This window comes from Cucurbita pepo, chromosome 20 (assembly GCF_057944985.1).
Source record: "Cucurbita pepo subsp. pepo isolate OVF chromosome 20, ASM5794498v1, whole genome shotgun sequence".
In the NCBI taxonomy this organism is placed as follows: domain Eukaryota; kingdom Viridiplantae; phylum Streptophyta; class Magnoliopsida; order Cucurbitales; family Cucurbitaceae; genus Cucurbita; species Cucurbita pepo.
Genome location: NC_141817.1, coordinates 8,643,199 through 8,659,041, shown reverse-complemented (window position 1 = coordinate 8,659,041; position 15,843 = coordinate 8,643,199). Strand labels below are relative to the sequence as shown.

The window sequence follows — 15,843 nt, the reverse complement described above, 5'->3', positions numbered from 1 at the left end:
TCATTTTTCCACCTTGTTGGGCAGCTCGATACAAACTGCTTAGAAATCTTAATTCATCCATATTCTTTATAAAAGTCTTTTCGACCAGAACCTTAATCTAGCGCCTTAGACCACTGGACCATCTCAACTTTAATGCTTGAAAAAAAAAATTAATCCATCCGTATTCTTTATAAAGATTTAGGGATCAACATATTACGCCTTAAACCAACTCGCCCATCTCAACTTTGATGCTTGAAAAAAAATTAATCCATCTGTATTCTTTATAAGTGATCAAAATATTAAACATCGTATAAAAAATAATTGTTGAGAGTGGGATTTGAACCCACGCCCTTTCGGACCAGAACCTTAATCTGGCGCCTTAGACCAACTCGACCATCTCAACTTTGATGCTTGGAAAAAAATTAATCCATTTGTATTCTTTATAAAGGTTTAGGGATCAAAAGATAACATAATTATTAAATCTTATTAGGATCCCACAAGAAATTTTTTGAACTCGAGTCCTTTCGAACCAAAACCTTAATCTAGCATCTTAGACTAACTCCAACATTAATAGTCAAGTTCTAGACATTAATGTTCACATATTTCTTAAAAAGATATAGGAATGAAAATAGATTAGGGATGGGCTAACATTAAAAGAAACAAAATACCTTAGACCAATTTGGTCATCTCTAACTCTAATATATGAAATGTCCATGTACTTAATGTAACAACCAAAGAATCTACCTAGGCCTATACGGAATCGTCACAAAGCCATCCAATTGTTGAGGTTGCCTGAGGGTACGAGAATCAAATATGGAAAAGACCTCGAAATTTAGATGAAGATTTGTGGAGCTTCTATACAAGTCAAAGCTGGTGATCATAGAGCTATTAAAGAGGACGATGAGAGCTTCCTTTTCATGCCCTAAATTTGAAGAGAGCCTACAAGTGTTATGGCCTTATACCATGAATTCACGATGCATGTTGAATTTGAAGGTTATAGGAGCATTGCACAAACCATGATACAAGTAAAATAACGAAAAATGCCCTTACTATACCTTCTATGATGTTTTATGGCTTTTACGACTAACCTGAAGTTTTATATGGCATCTAGTTATGATGTTATGAAGCATAGAAATGATATGTATTTTTTGTGATAGGAGTAGAACATCACATACTTAGGTTATACCCTAAGCTTTTTATGATAGACCCTCTAAAGTCAGAACCATGAACTTACAAACCTATGCATTATTTCTAAGGGTATAGCGAAGCCAAGTAAGTTGATTCGAGAAAAAACACATCCACGACCCTGAGCCAAATACAACGCCCAAACAACTAGGTGTCACTAAATATAAGAGACTCAAACATGCTATATGCCCTCAGTCATCTTAGACCTCCACCTATGCGATACACCATGATCACATGTATATTCTTTTTGTAGGATGTTAGACTCATACTATGTCATGAGGGATGTAGAAGAATGTTCAGTCTATTGGCTAAAACCATAATTTGAATTGTGATTTGAGTCTTGAACATAGGTTTTTCTTTAATTCATGATATTTACCGGTCATGTGACCTAGCTAGTCTTTTTAAGGGAGTGTTTTTAGGTATAGAACTAGAAAGTATAATGTATGGAAAAGAAAGTACACAACCTGATGGGACCCACCTCCGACCTATGCGATACACCAAGATCACATGTTTTTCTCACTTCAATGGGTGGAATGCCATGTCCATATTCTTTTTGTAGGATGTTAGACTCATATTAGGTCACGGGGGATGCATGAGAATGTTGAGTCGAAGGGGTGAAACCAAAATTGAAAATCTTATTTGAGTCCTGAACATAAGTTTTTCTTAAATTCATGAAGCTTCTTTTCTAGGAACAAAGGTTTTAGGTATTACAAAAGACTGAGATATTCATGATTATACAACCACGAATAAAATGACAAATTATTTTTTTCGTCCCATATGTTCTGGTGAATGTACAAGTCAAAGAACATTATGAATATTTCATCGATCTGATTGATAATTATTTAATGTATAAGTATCTTTATCAAATGTAACGAAAGTTTAAATATTTTTCTTGAAAAAGTGAGATTAAAGTTGAAATTCATGTAGGTAAATCTATAAAAACTCTATTATCGTATCATAATAACCTTGTTACTAAGATTAATTGATAGACAGTGATATTGTAGTCCAACTCTACGAGTCAATATAATTTTGTGAAAATTATGATGTAAGAGAAGAAAATAAGTCCTTGTAGAAATGGTCGAATAAAAAACTGAGATATACGCCATTACCAGACTCTTCTTAGGAGATAGAGATGGCATATGAACTTGATTGCCTTTAAAACTATCTATAAGAGAGAGATTTTGGAAGAGTAGTAAAGCTAGTTTACAACACTTTAATAATTGGGATTGCCAAATATCATAATCGCACTCTTATGGCAGCAGGACAACGATTGTGTGACACTTGTTCTAACCCATTGAACAAGTCAGCCATGTGAAAATTGAACTTTGTGGACAATCTTAACGTATGATCGAGCCTCGAGTCACATCTGAGATAAAATATTTCATAAAAAGTGAGGGAAGAAATGAGTTGAAAACAACTTGAAAGAAAGTAATGTTATATGCTAAAAGCAAATAAGCAACAACCACAACTTTGATGGCTTATAACCTGATGAAGAATTGATAACTAGTCATGACAGCAATACGCCTTCAACAAACATGACCGTGACATCTTTACCCACTCAATTGGTTGATGCCTTTGACAACCAACTCTTTGTGAACTTAGCGATGTATGGTAATGTTGACTTTAAAGTCTCTTGATGTGTTTCCAGCTGATCTCAAATTAAAGAGCCTCTTCTAATCTACCATGAACTATTGAAAATCACTTCTTGGTTCGTCAAGTTTTCGTCAACTCTTTACGTCTTTTCAGCTAGAATCTCTCCTACTTCCTTCGTAGCAGGAGATCATACTGTCTTCTTGTGCCTAGTGTTTTCCTGGTCAGGATTGTAACGTTTCAAGTTACTGACATGGACAACAGGGCTAGTCTGCATCCATTAGAGAAATTGAATCATGTATGATGCATTCCCGACATTCTTAATGACTTCGGCTGGTCCATAGTATTGTTGCACCACTCGCTGGTTTTTATTGCTTTGAAATTGAAGCTGATCTAATCTTAGCGTGATTAGAACTCTTTCTATTTTTGCACTGTTGTGGCCTACATTTTCTACCAGATCTTCTCTTAATTTGTCTCGATGTTTTCTTGAGTAAACACGAGTTACTTCGAAAGTTTGTCTACACCCTTCAATGATAGTGTTGGTTTGGGATCTCTTTCTAGCATTCACGTGATCACTAACATAAACCTTTTCTAGTCTAATAAACTCAACTTTCAACGAGTTGTTTAGCTATTTGTACAGTTCAGAACAATAAGTGTAGAACTCCCTCATGTGAAGTTCGTGAATGCTGTTATATTCGTTTGACTATTTTTCATTCTGATTACCATACTAACCCTATTTTTATGTTAATTAGGTCCTACAAATGAATTTTTGTGTTAATTAGGAGTTACAAGCCTCATGTGAAGTTCGTGAATGCTATTATATTCGTTTGACTATTTTTCATTCTCATTACCATACTAACCCTATTTTTATGTTAATTAGGTCCTACAAATAAATTTTTGTGTTAATTAGGAGTTACAAGCATAAAAGCAAGCTAAAAAATGCATGTTACATCCTGATAAGTAGATGCATGGACTTTAGGCAACTAATACTTGTAGGGATTGTGAGGATGTGCTATTATGCGAGCGTTTCTTACCTTAGGTGGTTAGAATATACATGTTAGGACTACAAAAGAGTAATTTTGGATGTGAATACATTGTATGTATGATAGAAAATTATCGATATGCCCCTAGGATAAGATTTTGGGATGCATGTTGTTTTTTTATATTTTTCCGTAGAGATATTTATAAAATACGCAAGAAATTATCAAAAATTTTCTAGTATGACATTTACGATAAATGTTGTTTTAAATGCTTTCAGTTGTGCTAAAAAGGAGGATGCACTATACTCATATGTGCTTCCCGCTATTGATGGATGTTAGCTTGTGGTTGAGCTTGTTTGTTTGCAAATTTTTAAGTTTCTACTTTTAGTGCTTTAGGTGATTGATAGGATATCTCACTAATAAACTTGCACGCATATTTTGATTATGTATATCATGCAATAGGTGTTTAAGAGGATAATCTTCCTAGTAAAGCATGTACAAGAGAACCAAGTTAAGACTAGGACAAAAAAGCTAGAGCTATTTCGAGCCAACTCAGGTTAGTACATTTTCAGTAGACTGAGCACTTTAGGATCATAAGCAGCAATCAAAGATTTAGACCTGCGTGCACCCAGAGTATAGATTAGCCGATGAGCTAGTCCTAAACATCTTAGAAACCATAGTTGAGAATCACACTACATAGACAAACTAAGAACCTAGAAAATCTTCATGGGCATCCAAGAAAAAATTTATGGACTTATGAGATCGCTTGTAACATGAATGGATCTAACACCATATTCATCACTATCGTATTCCGAGCATTCCAAAGGAGATGAAGCAATGAAGATTTTATTCATGATGTTCCACTAAATTAACCATGTGGGATTCACTCCTACTGGAGTCCTCGAACAATACTAATGGAGATAGTATTCCTCACTTGTAAAACCATGATCTTCCACTAAATTAACCATTCAACCTTAAAGATTGAAGATCTCATGAAAGAGGTTCAACGGATATCTAACACCATGTTCATCACTATTGTATTCCGAGCATTCCAAAGGAGATGAAGACAATGAAGATTTTATTCATGATCTTCCACTAAATTAACCATCCAACCTCAAAGATTGAAGATCTCATGAAAGAGGTTCAACAGATATCTAACACCATGTTCATCACTATTGTATTACGAGCATTCCAAAGGATATGAAGACAATGAAGATTTTATTCATGATGGTCCACTAAATTAACCAATGTGGGGTTCACTCCCATTGGAGCCCTTGAACAAAGTACACCCCTTTGTTCAACAGGAACACTCTTGATACCATGTTAGAATCACAGATTTCCACATTGGTATGATATTGTCACTTTGAGCATAAGCTCTAATGGCTTTACTTTGGGCTTCCCCAAAAGGCCTCGTACCAACGGAGAAAGTATTCCTTAGTTATAAACCCATGATCATCCACTAAATTAACCAACGTGGGACTCACTCCCAATAATCCTCAACATTTTCTAGCCAATCCCCATTCTCATCCCCATTATCATCAATTTGGTTATATTTGCAATTTTTTTTTTTAAGTATATTGAACCTTGCTCATACCTTCCTCCATTATGGGTTTTTACCCCATATTCTATGGAAAATTGTTGGGAGAGAAGTCTCACATTGGCTAATTAAAAAGATACCATGAATTTATAAACAAGGAATACATTCCATTGGTAAGGGGCCTTTTGGGAAAATCAAAAGCAAAGCCGAACAATATCATATCATTGTGATGTTCATGATTTCGAACATCATATCAGACTCATGCCCTAACTTATTTATGTTAATAGAATCCTCAAATATCGAACAAAGAAGTTGTGAGCCTCAAAGGTGTAGTCAAAAGTGACTCAAGTGTCGAACAAAGGGTGTACTTTGTTTGAGGGTTCCAGAGAAGGAGTCGAGTCTCGATTAAGAGAAGGTTATTCGAGGGATTCATAGTTAGGGGAGGCTCTATGGTGTACTTTTTTTGAGGACAGAAGTGTTCGGAGAAGATCCCACATTAATTAAGGGAATGATCATAGGTTTATAAGTAATGAATACATCTCCATTGGTATGAGACCATTTGGGGAAACTAAAAGCAAAGTCATGAGAGTTTATACTCAAAGTGGACCTTGTCATACCATTGAAGAAAAGCGACGTGAGTATAAATAGGAAATGGTTTAATACTCTATTTCGTAATGTAAATAGATTATGAAATAATTGCAACGACTCAGTGCCCAGTTTTGTCATCACTCACATGTATTTTATAGATCTTTGAATGTTTCATTATTCTCCTCTTTTCTTTTTCTTCTTCTTCTTCTTCTTCTTGCTATTACTTATATATCTTAATTTGGGTGAGGAAATTTTAGAGATTGGAGAATGAAAGAAGGAGAATAAGAGGGCGTTAATGCTTTAACGACACACGACCCCAGGAAAACAAAGTCGGCCGCTTCATGTCGCATACCCATTGCGCGGGCTTGGAAAACTATAAAGTTGGTCTTGTGTTGTTTTTAGATGTGTTCTTGTGTATTTTATCTCTCTTTCTATTGTGTACATGCACGTACACATACCTTCTACCTTAACTTTAACATTAGGATTATAATCGAGGATGAGTTGTGGTGACCTTTGAGGAGTTAAATGTGATGACGGAGAATTAAGGAAAAAAATTTGTTCTATATCGATTAGATTTTCAAAGTTGAAAAGTGAACTCTAATATAAAAGAAGTCCCTTAGTTTACTTAGTCATTAAAATTGCTCAGTTTCATCCTATTTTGACAACTCAGAACTAGATAATTCATACTCTGATGGCCTATAACTTGACACATTTGATTTAGGTCCGGTAAGTTTAGATCATTGACTACCATTTTTTACTCTTCAAGATACGTTTTTTTGACACTTTTAAAATCGTTTAAAGTTAGTATGGCTACTGACTTGCCAAATTAAATTACTTATAGATAAGTTTTTAGATTATTTTATGCAAATGAGGTGAGTCAATTACCATAATAGAATTCTAAATTATAATGGTAGGACTCCTTAGGTGAAAGTTGAGTTCAATGATCAACTTTTTAAGCTAGCATCAAGGATGCATAATGACCTTGTCTTAAACCAACCAAGTAAGCTGTTCTATTATTGGACGCCCATGAATTTGGTTTAATGACTTGTATGTTATATGAATAACACGTACATTATGACCTTTGTACGTGTCATATTTTGTGATGCTATGATATTTGATGTGTGATATGTTATGTGACGATTTATGATATGATATAAGTTATGCTATAATATGAAAGTTATATGATGTATGAACCTCCATATGTCACATCATGTATACTATGTTAGCATGTTTGAAGGGAATGAACTCTTCATCCACGTAGCGGAAGCATTGAGAACCGTTTTTATTTTTATTAAGAATTAAAACAAAGCAATAAATACAAGAGTAAGAACTCTACCTATGTAGAAACCCTAGCTTGCAAGACTCCTCGGAGTATTCCAGCTATGCGGAAGTTCTTGAACATTCCACAATATCTTCCTTACTATGACTCGAACACAAGGTCAAGACTTGTGGGAGCCTCTTCAAAGAAAATCCGAAAGGGATTGGAGAAGAGAGTTTCTAGAATTCTTAATTTTATTCTCTAGATAAAGTGGGAGAGATCGTATGTCTTTGGCTCAACCCGAGGGTCCTATTTATAGGGACTCTTGGAGAATATTTTCCAAATAATATATTTGCATATTTAATATACTATGATATAATACCTTGTACAAATCATATTTAGATATTATAAGATATCCTAATATATATTTAATTAATTTTTATTTAAGGTATCAAAATACATTAATTGATTTAATATTTAGTTGTATTGAATACAATAAATATATATTTTATTTAATATATCTAATATATTAAATATTAATTTAAACCCTTCAAATTAAATATATTTACTCTATTTATTTAATATATATAATTATAAATATATTTTCTCTATTTATTTAATATATCTAATATATAAAATATTAATGTGACATTTCAATTAAATTTATTTTCTCCTTTATATTTAATATATCTAATATACTAAATATCAATTAGAACACTTCAAAAAAAAAAAAATTCAAATAAATTGAATCTTTTAGCGTTACTATAAGCTAGCAAGGGGACCATATGGACCTATAGATTATAAGTTCAATGATACAAAATTAATTAATTAAACTCTTTAATTAATCAATTTCCATTCATTAACTATAAGTCACTCCACTATAGACTTAGAGTTGCACTCTCATGCACTCTAGGACAAGTTATGTCCATTGATATAACTATTACAAGTAAGTCGATCCTTCACGAGTTGTTCATAATTACAGCTGGGTCAAAAGTTCGTTTTACCCCTGAAATTACATCTTTCGCCATAAGTACCACTGATTCTCTAATGAACAATTTGTCTATGATCAAATCATAAACCAAGTCCCTCTCGGGCTAATGAGAGGGCGGGGCCCTATTGTTCAAGTCTCGAAATCAGTACTTAATAGAACAACTCACCTACTTTCTTTATATGGAAGGTAGTGAATTCCATCTCATGATATTATGTTTCCAACTCCCTATTTGGTCAAGTCCCCAAAATGGTAGGCATATTGATCGGCTAAAAGAGTCATTCTCACCCATGTAAATTAAAGGACAAACCTCGTAGGCAGGAGTTCATAACTCACTCAAAATTGAGATCAAGTCGCATATGATTATCCTGTGAAATATTAATCTTCTCAATTAATGGATTTATAAAGAGAGATTAAATATTTCTTGGTCCAGTCTTATACAAACTCATTGTATAGGATACCCCACTCATATGTCTCCACATAAACGAAGTTAGGAATCAATCTTTACCTTGGCGTGGACTATATCACAAGTTATAGGCTCTTAAAGTAGGCAGAAAATCATTTTTGGTGAGGCTCCTAATTGTTAGTTACATTCATGGAGTGAGAGTCAACTTTCAATCCATTAATTGGATACAAACCTCTATCCGAGGCCCTTTCAATCCTTAGACCAACTCGACCACCTCAACTTTGATGTTTGAAAAAAAAATAAATCCATCTGTATTCTTTATAAAGGTTTAAGGATCAAAATATTAAACATTTTAAACATTAGTTAGAAGATTATATAATTGCTAAATCCATACGAGGGCCCTCAAGAAATTTCTCACGATCAAAATATTAAACATTAGTTAGAAGATTATATAATTGCTAAATCCATACGAGGGCCCTCAAGAAATTTCTCAAAATAATTGTTGAGAGTGGGATTTGAACCCACACCCTTTCAGACCAGAACCTTAATTTAGCACCTTAGACCAACTCAACCATCTCAACTTTGATGATTAAAAAAAAATTAATCCGTCAATATTTTTTATAAAGGTTTAAGGATCAAATTGTTGGCTTTTTGGCCCTTGATCTCATGTTAATTAATTTTAATTAAATAATTTATTGAAGTTTTAATGATAACAAACCTACTTTTCATTATTAACCATTTTTAGTATTTTGAATGGTGGGGAATAATGATTTCAACGATTTTTCAATCACTCCAACCAGAGCTAAAACAAAGATGGTACAGTCAAGACAACATACCCGATGTGATGATGTGACAGCTAAATCAAATTAATGGACAAATCAAAATATGACACTTATCATTCTAGAAGAGTAATAAATGGTGGAGTTTTTCTTATCATTATATTTCTAAATAAAATTATTTTTACATAATATAAATTTATTATATCCCGAGTTCTCTATACAAGGTATATTTTTTTCTCCACAATATTTTTAGTATAATTTACTCTCAGCTATATTTGAAATTTACATACATGAATGATATTTCACAATACATTAAATATCAAAGCTTCTGTCCATAATTAAAATTTCATAATTTACTTACATATTACAAAATAAAAAAGTTATTTAATTGAGATAAAGTAGTTGCTTAATGTAATAAACTAATTAAGGAAATACAAGATTCATCCGTTTTTATTTATTCAAGTTTATCGAGTAGATGAGTTGTCATCTTCAAATTAATTTCTTGCATGAATAAGGCATCACTTCATTCACCTATATAAATATATAAAATATATATAAATATAAATAAATAAATTTTATTAATCATAAATTTTTCCATACATGTCATTTTTTTTAACGATCCTAAATTTTACCTATTTAATCTAAGGTCATTACTATACCTTGAAATGCCGAATTTACATCAAATGGGCTCTTATCATAAATGTTCCTTACGCTGGCCTTTTATTACCTCTTGAAAAACGAAGACAAGGGAAAGAAAGAAAAAGAACAACACTGAAACAATTGTCTTATACTACCCTATGGTTTATTATGCGATTACAATTCAACCTATTCTAACCTATACTAATGATGCAAACGGAAATTCAACCTAAACTAACCTATTCTAACGATGCGAACAGAAATTCAACCTAAACTAACCTATTCTACGAAATGCAAAACAACTATCCTATGCATGTGCCACAGTCCCGGGGTGTGCGATACCGCCGTTGATCTCACATGGGTGCCTTGCCTTTATCTGAAAAGTATAGTAGCACGAGACTTGAGTATTTCTAGAATACTCAGTAAGTGACCCCCCTATCGGGGTTATGCAACAATCACATGCAATGAGATGATGGGACCTATCTTTCAATCTGTCTTCCTACGGTGCTATTCTAACGGGTAAATTTGGACGTGTACCATATACTCTACACACAGCCCATACATGCGAGTATGGGCTCACCAGCTAGTTCGCACACCGCTGGGCCACTTTCCTTGTCGGGCGAGCATACTCTAGGAGCTCCTTAGGCCGGACACCCGTTAGAACTAGTAACTGTCACGGCAGCACTATGCAAAACATAACGATCGTTGTCCTACCATTGGATGTAAGCGTTCGTACCCTCGTGATGGAATAGGGGTATCCCCAAAATGCATGAGCACACATAATGCATGAGATCCCCAATATTTCTACTCCATCATTAAAGAATCTAACCCCACTATCATTTTTCATGCTTAACATGTCATTTCTCACTTTCAGTCTACGTATCATACATATTCCTAACGGGGTTATATTTCACGTAATTTACCGTATTTCATGTCATACATTTCATGCTGTCTACATTCAAATATCTCATACAATCATGCCATAATCATTTAAGAATCACATAAACGTCATAAGCACTACATATCACATCATTCTAAACAGCATACATTAACGTTCACAAGATTACGTACTTAAGCACAACAGTCTAGCATTCAATTTAATGACACGTGCGAATCCACAGGCACGTGCCAACATACAACAAACAACGCGTAACCTACGACGGTCGAGCCACTTACTTGGTAGGCCTTAACCGAAGTACTCCTAAAATATAAACGTAAGCTCCTAGCTCCTCGTATACGTCCTACGCTTCCGGTGGTGGTTGGTTCCTATTGGATCATTCGACAACTTCGTTAGTATTTCACAAACATAATTAATTTCCAACTTGAATTTGTGAAATACGATCTTAAAATGATCTATTTTTCCTTAAACGGGGTCGAAACTAGGTGTGGGAGGGTTGGAACGGTGACAAACCAGGTCGAAAACAGGTTTTTCGAGCCAAATAAGCCGCTAGAGCCGAGAAGCCGCCGTCGAGGGGTGTCGCGCTGCAGACGTGCCACGTGGCACAACCAGAGGGCGACGCGTGTGCAACGGTCTCGGGTCGAGGCGTGGGTTGTTGGGTCGAGCACGCGAGTTTTTGGTTGCAGTCGCGAGTTTGGGTTGACTGCGAGTGATGGACCGGGCCTGGACTAAAAGGAAACATGTGAAGGTGGGTTGGGCTGTGAGCGTCGGGTGTTGGATTGGGCTTGCGGGTCTCGGGTCGGTTGGGTTTTTGCTCTTGGGTCGTGGCTGATGGGTTAGGCCGTAATTGGGCTTTTTGGTTTGGGCTGAGGCGACTGGGCCGCGGGAGTGTCGTCAGCCGAGGTTTGGACTGGAGTGGGTTGGACTCGGTTCGGGTCGCGGGAGTTTGGCCCTTGGGTCGGACTTCGTCTTCTTCGCCCGGGTACCCGAAGTTTTCCGACGACCTCTCTCTCACCTTGTAACGTCGTTTCGACGTCCTTTTTTCCTCCTTTTTTCTCTATTTCTGAGTCTCCTTCTCCCCTTAATTTTGTTTTCGGTATTTATTTGTTTTATAAAGTCCTAACACTCCTGGATCTGAGAGGGTTCAGAAATCCGACGTTTTGTCTCCCTTGCCCGACGGTGTACAACGAGTAGGACTCGTCTAAATCTACCCCTGGTGTGTGTAAAAGTCTTTGGGATTTCTTTCGTTGCGTAAAATGGAGGTTTCGACGTCGATTTCGTAGGTTTTGGCTTTGCCGGAGCTTCATCGGATTTTCTTATTGTCTTTCTCATTTTCTCATTATTTTTCCACTCTGCAGATGTCTTGGAGTGGCTGAAGGTCGGGTTTGGTTTCCGTGGTGACCCCGACGTCGGGAGGCCTTTGTGGGTCGTGTGCGAATGAAAACTTCGGCGTTCGCTGGAGTTTTCGGTACTGCCGATGACCATTTTTTTTATCTAATCCATTACACTATTTACCCTTAAAAAGAACTTTCGTCCTCGAAAGTCTCGAACTCCTTGATCAATTCGGAATATTTTTCCTTTATTTCCTCCTCTAGTTCCCACGTCGCTTCCTCGATTTGGTGGTTTTGCCACAATACCTTGACGAAACCTATGTTTCTATTATGTAAGGCTTTCACTTCTCGGGTTAGAATTTTAATCGGTTTCTCCTGATAACTTAAGTTTTCCTCGACTTAGTGCGTCAGCGACTACGTTTGCTTTTTCAGGGTGGTACTGGATATCTATGTCGTAATCTTTTACCAGCTCTAGCCATCTACGTTGTCTCATGTTCAATTATTTTTGTGTGAACAAGTATTTTAGGCTTTTATGATCCGTGTAAATTTGGGTCTTTTCGCCATACAGGTAGTGCCACCAAATTTTTAACGCGAACACCACCGCCGCAAACTCCAAATCGTGAGTAGGATAGTTCTTGAAAGCTGGCCTCACAAGTATCGTTCCACATGAAAGGTACGCCTTTTTTTTGTTCAATTGAGTGAGAGACGAGGCTATTCTAGCAAAGTCTTGGACAAACCTTCAATAGTAACCCGCCAATCCCAAGAAACTTCGTATCTCGGTGACCGTAGTTGGGCGTTTCCATTTCGTGACGGCTTCTATCTTGGTGGGATGTACTAAAATTTTGTCTTTAGACACTACGTGTCCCAAGAACAAAATCTATCGTAGCCAAAATTCGCACTTGGAGAATTTGACATACAACTTGTTCTCCCTTATGATAGTTAGGGCTTTGCGGAGGTGCTCTTTGTGTTCTAAGTCCGTTTCGAGTATATCAGGATGTCGTCTATGAGCACGATCACAAAAGAGTCTAAGCACTCCTTAAATACTCAGTTCATTAATTCCATGAACACCGTTGGGGCGTTTGTGAGGCCAAAGGACATTACCACAAATTCATAGTGGCCATATCTGGTTCGAAAGGCTATTTTCGGTATATCTTCATTTTTAATCTAAATTTGATGGTATCCTGATCGAAGTTCTATTTTGGAAAACACTGTTGCCTCTCGAAGTTGGTCAAATAGGTTCTCGATGCGGGGTAATGGGTATTTGTTCTTTACCCTCCTCTTGTTTAACTCTCTATAATCAATGCATAAACGCATAGAGCCATCTTTCTTTTTGACAAACAATACTGACGCACCCCAAGGGGATACGCTAGATCAAATGAAGCCTTTATCTAATAGGTCTTGTAGTTGTAATTTAAGTTCTCTTAGTTCTACTAGGGCATGCGGTATGGGGCTTTAGAGATGGGTCCCGTTCCTGGTTCCAGTTCTATTTCAAAGTCTACCGCTCGCGATGGAGGGATTCCCGGGAGGTCCTTTGGGAAGACATCCGTGAATTCATTTACTATGGGTACCGTATCTATTGGTTTCTCCCTTCCTTTTGTGTTTACTGCACAGGCTAAAATCGCCCACCCCCCTTGTTGTACCAAGCGTCTCGCTTTCATCATTGATATTATTTTTGGGGTGGTACCTGTGAAGGTTCCTTTAAACTTAAAGGTAAGTTCGTTTGGAGGTGTGAATACCACTTCTTTCTTATGGCAGTCTATGCTAGCAAAGTTTTCGGCTAGCCAGTCCATTCCTAGTATGACGTCAAAATTCGTCATATCTACTACTTTTAGGTCTACGTGGATGGTTCGTCTAGCTATTACCACTCATCCATCTTTTACTCTATTTTAAGTGACTAGGTCTACCCCTGCTGGGGTACCGACCGACAGTATATGCATTAAGGGTTCTACTATGAACCTTGCTTGTTTAACAAATGGTAAAGAAACAAACGAATGGGTAGAACCCGAATCAAACAATGTCAATGCAAAGTGTCCTAGTATAGAAAGCGTACCTGTCACCACGGTGCCAGACGTTCTCGCCTCTTTACTGGTCGGTGCATATGCCCTGGTCTATGGGCGGGTTTGTATGGTGGGTTCTCGAATGACCAGTCCTCTAAGGGGTTCCCTTGGGTTTCCCGTGCCCTTTGCAAGGCAAGCTCTGGCCAGGTGACCTACAGAACCGTAAATATAACACATATTGGAGCCTGCCAAACATCTACCACCATGTTGTTTTCCACAGTCGCGGCATAGGGGTTTCTCCGGTACTAGGTATTGGGCTATTGGGGGTGGAGCAGGTGGCCTGTTCTGATGTCGAGGTCTCTGGAGCGGCGGTTAGGATTTTGTGGGTTTGACCTCGACAGGGTGTTTCTTTCCTGTGACAACCGTTGGCTCTGGGTTTTTCTCTTCCGAAGGTTCCTCCAGGGCCTTGGCCGTCCTCAGAGCCTCTTCGTAAGTTTTTGGGTTAAAGGCCCCCAACATGCGGCGGGTCTTCAGGTTCAACTCCAACACAAATTTCTCCATCTGTTTCTCTTCAGTATCTGCTAGTGACGGTGCAAATCTTCTTAATCTCATGAATTCCTTATCATACTGATCCACCGTGCGTTCACCTTGGGTTAAGTGGTTCAATTCTTGTTGTTTCTTTATACGGGTTTCCTTTGGATAATAATACTTCAGGAAGGCTTCCTTAAAGATTTCCCACGTTGTGATCCCCTCTCCCAGGTTGATACTCTGTTTATTATCCGCCCACCATACTTCTGCGTCTTTTTGCAGTACATACGTCGCACACGTCACCTTATGTTCATCAGGGCATCTCATTGATTCAAAGGTCGTTTCCTTGTTTGCGATCCACATCTGAGCTACTGTGGGATCTTCCTTTGAACCGACAAATGGACGGGGGTTATACTGCCTGAAGTCTTTTAACCAACTGCCCCCTATCCGGTTGCAGGTTCTGGCGGGTTGTATGGCTACCGCATCCACCAGTTGCGTGGTCGTCACGTTGGCTAGTTGCGTTGCCATTGCTGCGACTTGTTGCGTAGCTAACAACGTGGCTTGTTGTGTGGCCAGCATTGTCGTTTGGAGTGACTCCAACATTAATCTTGTGGCAGGGTCTAACCTAACTTGTGGTGCAGCTTGAGGGGGCAGTGCGTATTCAGGAGTGCGTACAGCTTGTGGGGGAGGTGCGTATTCAGGAGGGGTACAGCTTGTGGGGGAGGTGCGTGTTCAGGAGGTGGTTCAAACGCATAGGGTCCAGTAGTCGACCCTTCTTGGGAGGAGCTTCTTTCGGCTTCTCTTCTTCCCCCTCTCCTAATGGGAGGTCATCCTCTCCCTCTCTTGCCTCTTCTACGATCTTTGTGCTGCATGGTTCTAGAAACCAAGAAAATGATTCTATCTAAGTTTTGATTCACTTGTAACATTCCTTACATTCTACTATATAATTCAGGGAAAAGAAAACATAAATGCCGCAACGTAGAGACATGCATTAACAAGATCACATCACAACACAAAATCATACCGTATCATGACATTCAATATTTAAAACCAACAACATATCACAAAAATATCCATCCTTCCCTCATCCTACCCAACACAAAATCATAAAGTATCATGACATTCAATATTTAAAGCCAACCACATATCACAAAAATATCCGT

General features: G+C 37.4%; 1 non-coding gene across 1 annotated transcript; it reads right to left on the bottom strand.

Moving 5' to 3' along the window:
- Positions 1-301: 301 nt before the first annotated feature.
- TRNAL-AAG (transfer RNA leucine (anticodon AAG)) lies at positions 302-382 on the bottom strand. The gene has a single exon. It is a non-coding gene; the product is annotated as a tRNA-Leu (tRNA).
- Positions 383-15,843: the final 15,461 nt, after the last annotated feature.